Below are 9,796 nucleotides of genomic sequence, written 5' to 3'. Positions count from 1 at the left end.
TCACTGTAGCTGCTAAGCTAAAGCACTTCAAATCAATTCGGGATGTTGCGGCTCCCGGAGACTAGGATTACATCAGATGAGCTGTTTTTTTATGTTTTAAAAACAAGTCCCCTTCTACTTCAATTGTTTAGGAGAATGCTGCAACACTGTTTTGCCGTCAAACTCCAGAAATGTTTTATGGACAACGAAACTTCACTCGACTTTCCCTCGGCATAATGGTTATTGTTTTTGTCTTGCCTTTAAAGGCTCATATACAATACATACAACTGAATCTCGCCTTTCACGGCACGCTGCACAGACGTCAGACCTTTAGTCACCAATAGACTTTGGAATGTACTGCTTGAGGAAATAGGCAAACCTGGAGGAAAAACAAGTAACCTTCACGCAGCGAGGGCAAAGGAATCAAATGCAGATCCATAACTGCTGCACCGTCAGAATACTGACAAAGCTGACCCGTGGGTCATTACAGCCTGCTAATAAGAAGTTTTTGTTCTTTGTCGTGGCAGCTGTCGGAACTCTCTGTTCTGTCAGCTTCTGAGTCACTTTGCAGCAGAGTGATATGTTGAGTCAAGGTTGTCTGTCTGGTTCCACCACACACACACACACACACACACACACACACACACACACACACACACACACATACACACACACACACACACACACACACACACACACACACATACACACAGACAGCAGGAATGTATTTTTTAGTCCCACACTAACACACCTGTATAGAAATCACCAGGTTTTATGTTTGCTGGGTAGCCTTGGGCTCACATTGTGTGGTACCACAAGCCCAATACAGCCTCCGAGCCTCTGTGCAAGGTCGGAGTAGACACAATGATGAACATTTAAAAGGTAGTTACAAAGCGTATTGGTTTTAATGAATTGCACTGAAAACGAAACACTCTGCTTTTAACAAAGAGAGAGTGAGAAGTGGATTGTACCCTCTATTCAAGAAGCGTGTGAGTCAGAAACCAGAGTGGAGTTGAAAGATGAAGAGCACGTTGACTGAGACAGATATTTGAAGCCAGCAGCACCAACCAGACGCAACCTTAGGAATGAACATGCTGCAGGAGACATCCTAGGCATTAGGCGTAACTTTCAAAATTAGATTGTGGTACTATCAAATTTAAACAGAATTAGATTTTAATGTGAGAGTTCTAATTTGTATAATATTTCCTTTCCAGTCTGGCAAAGAGGAAATAAAGCTGTCTGACTGAGAGAGTGAGAGTGTGAGAAAGCACACAGGGATGGGTAAATGGTATTTGTGTCGACTGAAAGAGTGTTTTGAGACCGGATGAATCAAATCCTTTCTCCAACAATGAAGAGCCTCACAGATTTACCAAACATCAGCTGCTAATTAGAGCAGATCAGATGCCAGTCATAGCATGCGAGCAGGGGTTGCTGTGCTATCACTTGGTTTCCCTGCTGCATTGGAATGTAAAGTGTATGGAATCAGAAAGTCATGTGAAGTATCGTAGCCAACAAAATATTTCTGGAGTTTCACACTGAAAAGAACTGAAAACCAACATACAAACAACTGAGGAAAACATCAAATGTCTCCAAAACCCCTGAGATCCCAAACTGATTTGACATTGTTCACACCTTCAACGCGTGGTCGAGCTCGAGAACCCACTCCAGACAGAGTGTGTGCTGAGGCTTGGCAGCCACAGTGAAGATTTTGGTGTGTAAATAACGTCTTTTCAAATCAATTTGGGATCTCGGGGCTTCACAAGACTTGCATTTTGCCAGACAAGCTGTGTAAAGCCATTTTATGTTCTGTTTATTTTTAAAACAAGTCCCCATCTCCTTCAGATTGCTGCAATACTGTTCGGCTGTGAAGTCAGGGAAATTTTGTGGACTATCAAATTTCACCCGACTTTCCATCAGCATGGGGATAGTGACTAAAAATGTTTAAGACACTTTAAGAAGTTCTCCTTTTCACTTTCTCGCCAAAAGTTACAGTAGATGGGAAGATTGATACAGATATAATATGAAGTTTGAGCCAAGAGACAGTTAGCTTAGCTTAGCATTGAGGACAAACTGGAAACAGGTAACCTGTTTCTGTCCAAAATGCACCTACCAGCACCTCTAAAGCTCAGTAATTATGAGTTTATGTCTGGTTTGTGTAATCTGTACAAAGCCAAAGTCTAAAAGTGACATAGTTTCATAGTTTTGTTATGCTAAGCTAAGCTGCTGGCTTGAGCGTCATATTGACTGGACAAACATGAGAGTGGTATCAATTTTACAATACAACACAAAGCATTCAATCTGGAAACATCATAAACTGAGAAAAGATACAGAAGTATCCGCTGCCATACCACCAGACTACAAAACAGCGTCATTCCCTAAGCTGTGAGACTCCTGATTTAATCATCAACACTCCACTGTAAATAAATTACTCTCTCCCGTTGTTTTACATGAAACCCATGTAATGACACTTGAGCTTATACTCATATCACACTGATATAGCACACACTATACATATTTTCTGTATACTGTGTGTTGATACTGTATAACTCCATATCTTACTTGTAAGTATAATTTTCCTTTTTATTCCTTCTATTGTTTTACCTATTTAACTGTTTAATTCTGTTCAATGTTTGTTTAAACATGTTCTGTCATTATTTAAACCAGTATTGTATATTGATAATAACGCTGAACCTTGAAACTGACTGTTAATAATCAGCAAACAAAAGCAGAAAGTCTCTCCATTGAACCCTCTGAAGACTTTTCGGAAGCTTTTGTTATCCGATTGATTTAATTAAATTAGCCCGACTCGCTAAACAAATCCTTAATTTACATTTTCAAGCATGGAATTTTCATGTCCCTGATGACTTAGTGTAATTAACCTGTAATGATGATGATAATGAGGACAACAATGACACTGTTTATTATATTAGGAGAGTAATTTAATACAGCAGGCTACTTAATCTCGCTGCAGGCCAGAGGGCTGTTCTCAGACAGAACGAAGGGCAGACCACAGCAGGGCCGTGTAGAAAATCTGCAGGCCGGCTGAGTCTTTGGGTCAGTGCCATCCCTGTTGGTTCTGTTTAGACGTAGCATAAAGTCTGCATGAAGTGGAATTTTTTTTTTTTCAACCTTGAGGGCATTTGCTGGAAGGAGAAAGGTGGTTGGCTTGTAGCCCAGGACAAAGAGGTAATTGGTTTACAGTAGCCCTGCAGTGAATGTCCATATGTTGAAAACTGAGGTACACATAAATATACGAGGTTAAAACAGCAAGAATCTGGAGCAGGTCAGTCAGGGTTTGAGCTTTCATTTTGGTGAGGTAAGATGGTAAAACACTTGTTTGAATGGGAAGAGAAGATTCAGTGAGGTGAACAGTCACCCTGCAGAGTCTTGAGTTTCCGCATCGCTGGAAAAAACTACTGGAAGTATACCATGAGGCTGTGGTTATATTTCTGATAGTTGAATGAAGTCATTCGGGTAAAATGTCAAGTTTACCAGGCCCATCGAGGGCTGCAGGGATGACATCATTTTGTAGGCTACCCTAGAAGTTAGGCCTGGTTCCCTTGTTAAAGAGCCTATGGGATTTTTCTATTGGATTTTGGATTATTGCAGAAAATAAGCTTACATATATTAATTATTCCGTTCAGCAAGATCATCTTCACCAGTGAACACTTGTATGATTTTTGAAGCGTTAATGAAATGGCCAGAAGTAAAAAGCTGACGTCGGACTACACTATAGTCACGACTTCACCATCCTCACTACGATGTGTCTTACTACACTATAGTGAACACATTACTATAAACTGATCAATCTAAAGTTAAGTTAGAGCTAGATCATGAGTGTAACTAAAGTTCGCCTGTAAAGACGGACTAGAGAGAAGATGAGTCTCCGTGTGCGAAGGCGTTTAATGTCCCAGACAATTGTTCTTGTGTCATTTAGCCACTTGTTAGCAACTGCCTTTTTAAAGACAAGAAAATGCTATAAACTTCATAAGTGGGTTATTCACTGATGTATGTTATGTCGTTGAACAAAGCAGAATAAACTCTTTAGCTTGTGTTAACCACAGCCCTTATTTTGGGAATCTAACCGAACCACAGTAAGCACAATCTAAATATACAAAGTTTGGATGGTTATTTCTAAGGAATGGATTATACAGTCTGTTTGCTCCAACCTAAACTGCAAACGTTAGCATGCCGGCTAACTAGGTTGCTCCCTCGTAAGTGTACCTTCTAAGCCCTTCTTACGCTCCTGCAACCGAAGCCAAAACGCCTATGAGGGGTAAACAATAGGTTGAGTACATTTGACTACCTTGCTTAAACCCAGTAAATAATGCAAAATCCCGATAATAATAACATGTTTACAGGCCTTCTGTTTGAAATTTTGTCAAATCATTTCACAAGGGTTGGGAGTTGCATTGCAGAATTCCTTGCTACGGCCTGCAAGTTTATGTAGACCTTTAACCTGCACTGTTTAACTCATGTAAAAAGGTAGTTGGGAATTAACATGATTTTGATTCTGCTGATTCTGATGTAACACTGTTAAATAATCAAAGTCTTTACTTTGCTCTGTACTTACTCTGCTTCATGGACTTGTGGGCGAAAGCAGACCAGCGTTCTCTGTCTTTTTTCTATCTTCCTTCTTTACTCTGGATTAGACGCAGTCATGAGATGGAGCTCCAGACACACAGGAAATGTCAATGGCTCTGCCCTGAGGTCAGGGGTATTTGGAGCCTTGATTGGATCTTTTCTCAGATAACCTATAAAACACAATCAGGCACCGGGACAAGGCCACAAAGGATAATGAAATTATCTGGATAGCATGCATAAAACACCAGTGGAAAAAAGAGAAAAGATGGAGGTTCGATGAGAACTAAGTTTGACATTGCGGAATATACTGAAAAATTGTTATATGGGAAGAAAACACACTCACCGTACATATACACACATATTGCACATTAACGTGCAGAAACATACATGCATCTTCATCAGTGTGAGAGTACAGTACAAATGCTTTTCGTGTGTCGCATTAATATATTAATGCTGTGTTCCTCCTCAGCTCTCCATGTTATGAGGAGAGTTTAGGACGGGGCCTTTATTAAAACAATAACACCAGTCGTAATCCCAAGAAAACACTCGGCAGAATAAATCATTATGCTGCCGTCTTTAGTCAATTACAGTAATTATTAACCTCCCCTGGGCCCTGTGAGTAATGTTTGAACTTACCAAGGCACAAAATATTTAATTATCTCAGGAGGAGACTAATTAGCAGTTTATTGCAGGTAGTGAGTCCAAAACAGCTATTATTCAAACAAATAAACATGCAATTTAAATTTGTCTTAAGTTGAATTGTTGTGTTTCAACAGTGGCGGAAGTGTTTGGGTTTTTATGGTGTTTTTCAACCCCATAAACAGTATATGATAAAACATTTAACACAGCAATTTCTCAAAGAATGCCACCATATCTTTGTCAGGAGCCTGTTGGTAACTGTAAGCTGGAGAAAATGTGTGTGATTGCTGCCAGGTACGGCTGTTCAGAGCATGTATTGACCAGGTTATTTGGCAGAAGCAGATAAATCATTTGGCGTATATTATATAATATATCCGTAGGTGAATGCAAGGCATCACATGTTTTTGAATCCTGAGGTTTAAACGTCAGTCGCAGCACTCACCCTTCCAGGTATCATTTTAACTATTAGAATGTGTCCTTAACGGTTAAAGGATTGAATTTCTAAATAAAATGGAAGAAATACAAGGTTGTTCAGGCTTAATAGATTATTTTTTTGGTTCAGGTAATCCTGAAAACAAAAAGTGCTGCTACACAAGAGATATGAAAGGTTGTATAATTGGCCGAATAGAGGGGCTATTGATATCCCAGTTGAACCTGAGGAGCAGATGCCCAGCGGGGCACCGGTGTGCCGGCTTTGATTATTCAAAGTCTATAAAATGAGCACATTTAAAAATCTGCATAGGCTACAGAGAAGGTGCGTACAATTGTTTTGTCACAAAGATCAAGCTCAAAGCATGACTGACAAAAAATGTCTGACAGAATAAGGAACGGTGCAAAAATTATTAGGGTGGAAAGTGGGGCTGAAGCTTGTTTCACTTAAAAAAAAAGAAGCATCTTCCTCATTATTATTTGTTCCTTTGGCCCCTCCCCCTCACTAAAGAAAAACAACAATCAACATCTTAAAATAATATAAAAGTATTAAATTGGCACAACTCATTCTACTGTAAATAACTAATAAAGAAGAATTTAAGAGGATTAAAACATTTATATATTCATAGAACACTTCATTTTCACATTGTGCACATTAGAAGCGAATAAGCATTTATGTCAACCACTCTTTCTGCTTAAAACAAGCTGCTAATTAGCTAGCCACACTACCGCTAAGCTCTTGTTTTATTGCCAAAGGAAAGTCGGACGATGGAGTTCACAGCGCCCATCGTGGCACACGATGTGCGCTGTTTATGTTTCCCAGTTTTGACCACTTTCTTGAGATAATGTATCTCACGAGAGAAGGCCTGAATAAAATATAAATACGGAGAAAGAAAAAAACACAATTCCATCCCCTGCTCTCCGCCAACAAAAACCCAAACTATTTTTCCATCAGCGAAAGACAAAAATGCTAATGCGCCTCTCCTTTTCTGACCACCCCTAGTAATTTTCCTACAGTCCCTTAGAAACAACAGCCCGTCTGTGCAGTAACCACACGTTAGGAAGTGATGAGAACGTGATTACAGAGACACAGACTGTCATTTGTCATCATCAATTGATCTGACGTTGCTGTTGTTCTGATAATGAACACGAGATGGCACACTTGATGCTGTCTGCCGGTAACGGCGCCTCCGAGGGCCCGCAGAGGGGCGGCTCTCCTTTTCATTCAGTGGCTGTTACATCAGTGCAACCCTCTAAACAAGGGCCTGCATTTATTAGAAAGTGGAGAGGAAAGAGTGAACAAATAATATGAAAAAACTTCCCAAATCCCACTGGACGCAACCCATCTCCTGCAAGGCTGAATTTTTTAACATGTAGCTCGTTGCGTAATGTTGGTGCTACTAATGTAAAGCAGTTAGACTCGAGCGGGTAGTGGAGCAGCCTATGCCAGGTCCCAGTATGTGTGTGTGGGGGTGTGTGTGGAGGCGTCGGAAAGGGGGGGGGGGGGGGGGGGTTGGAGAAGGGTGCCATAAGTTTGTGCGGTGCCATGCGCAATCTATTCCATTCTACACCCACGCAACTCAACTAACTACTGCAACAACTAAGAAAATGCAGAAGAAAAGATATTCATGAGTAAACAAATACACACATACACACACACACGCACAAATTCATATGCACCTGTCATTATTTAGCCGGACTGGCACCTATTGTCAGGATGATTTAACCCCACTTGTCCTCCATGCCAGGATGTTTGACGAGCGCCATCAGACAGGAAGAGCTGGTCCTCCTTTTTCTTGACATTTGAACAGCTGGGGTCTTCTGTGTTATGACTCCTGCCGCCACATCTGGTGTGTGTGTGTGCGCGCGCGCGCGCTCACGGGCGTGCGTTTGACGAATTCTGCCACATCTGGGAGGCAGTCCAGCTGTCCCGCTCCTCACGCGTCTGGGCAGCGTCCTGCAGACACTTAGCTGTCACTCCGGGTTACCTGGAGCCCACCTCACTGTTAGAGGCGAGACACTGGCTGCATGTGCATCCGCGCTGCCACATCTGCCCGGTGCGTAAGTGCGAGACTGCTTATCAGAGCGAGGATGCATATGTGTCTGCGTGCAAGTGAGAAGCCGCGTGTGTTTGTTCTTGTGTGTGTGCGTGTGTGCGTGTGACACTGGGTACATGTATAACCTCAGGGCTGAGGCTCCAGTCTTCACACCTCTCAGTTAAAAACACACCCAGAAAGACACACCAGGCACTGTAGGCAGGGTATGTGGGTCAAAGACTCTTGGTTTAGAAGAAGGATTCTGAAGCTCACCTTCCCAGAATGTGGCAAAGACAATATATTTAATACTAATCATTCAAATGGACTTATTTTAAAACACACAATGGCACAAATGATATCCTGCAATGACTTTGACTCACAGCAGCAATCATTCCAAAGACAGCTGGTGTTATATATGAACCAGCTGAACCCACATACTCCCAGCAGTCCCCTTGAATTTAACCTCAAGTACATTTTGAGCTTCTTCTCCAAACTGCACAATCTCATAGATCCTGTATATTCTGGATCTCCTTGTTCCAGCACACCACAAAAATGTACTTCACACCCAGTGAAATATTTAAAGTTTCAAACCCAAGGCATCACTGCACCGCAACTTCAAACAGAAAAACTGAAGACGTCTTGTGCATCATTTTACACACAAAGTTTTTTTTTCTGTGGTATTAACCTTCAAGTCTCAACTAGAATTTGAAATATTTAATCTTGTTTGAAAAAAGGCATGCATTGGTAAAGACGGCAACAGAAGGTATGAATCCAAGGTTTAGCAGAAAATGAGTGTTCTGCTTAAGAAGGCAGGAAAACACATCAGATGTGTATATAAGACATTATATTTATTTATCTAATTTGGGGACTGTACAAATGTCATTAGAGGGTGGGGGTGGGGGGGTCAGAAAATGGGTAACACTTTATAATAACCATCATTAATAAGTGTTATTAAAAGTTCTTTCACAGTTAACAACCAATAAAATGCTTTACAAACCATTTATTTATCAATTGTTTATTGTAAAGCTGCAAGTGATCCCTAGAATACTTTGTAAATGGTTAATAAATACTGTGTAGTTCATCTAAACATATCTGATTGGCCATTGTAAAGTTGCAACTGATGTTAATAAACCTTTACAATTTCTTAATAAATGGTTTATAAAGCGTTTCATTGTTTGTTAACTAAAGTTATAGTAACAGGTAATCATTTATTAATGATGGTTATTATAAAGTGTCACCTGTTTTTCTTTGTGATGAAGGATGAAGGAAGGATTTCACTCTTCCTTATCCACAACTCATAAAGGTGCATTTCAAAATACAGTGTGTAAAGGAGACCATATAGGGAGGCAAATAACCGTTATTTCATCACTGATTATTACACATTTAATCTATAAAATGGGAAGAAATTGTGAAAAATTGCTCAACACAATTCCCCAGAGCTCAAAGTGACTTCTTCAAATTGCTTCTCCAACAGTCCAGAACCCAACGAGTCTTTTGTTTACTGATATAAATGAAAAAAAAAAAAGAAGAAGCAGCAAATCCTCACATGCAAGAAGCTGGAACCAACAGATGTTTTTCTTGAAAAATTAGTAACACAATTAACTGATCATGTATACTGTATGCATTTAGCAACTCATTTTATTTCAATTGACTAACTGATTAATTGACTAATGGTTGTAGCTCTGGTCCACATTCAGCCAAACTGCTTTCAAGACATTTACAACTTTGACTGATCACGTCACCAAAACCATCCATCTCAATGCTGCTGTATCAGTTTGAGATACTGGGGGAGGGCAATTGTTCTCTCAGTCTGGAGCTCAACTGAAATACAAATTATGGTGAAAAGGGCCTTCCTTTTATTTATTTCATTTTTGTATCAATTGGACCTATTTTTACAGTCCCTGAACCTTCATTTGAGAAGAAAAACTTCAGTGAGACTCCTGAGGAAAATCTATGATCCACAGATTAGACAGAGAAGACAAAATACGTACCACAAAATCTCGATTATAAAACTGTGCATTCACAGATTTTGCAAATAAAAAAGCATATTAAAGGTTACACGTTATATTATTTAGTATAAATGAGATGCATAAGAATTAGTCAAAAATGCTGCCTGCTGAAACGATTAG

The sequence above is a fragment of the Pagrus major genome, chromosome 23 (assembly GCF_040436345.1).
Source record: "Pagrus major chromosome 23, Pma_NU_1.0".
Classification (NCBI taxonomy): Eukaryota; Metazoa; Chordata; class Actinopteri; order Spariformes; family Sparidae; genus Pagrus; species Pagrus major.
Note: the sequence above shows the minus strand (reverse complement) of the source record.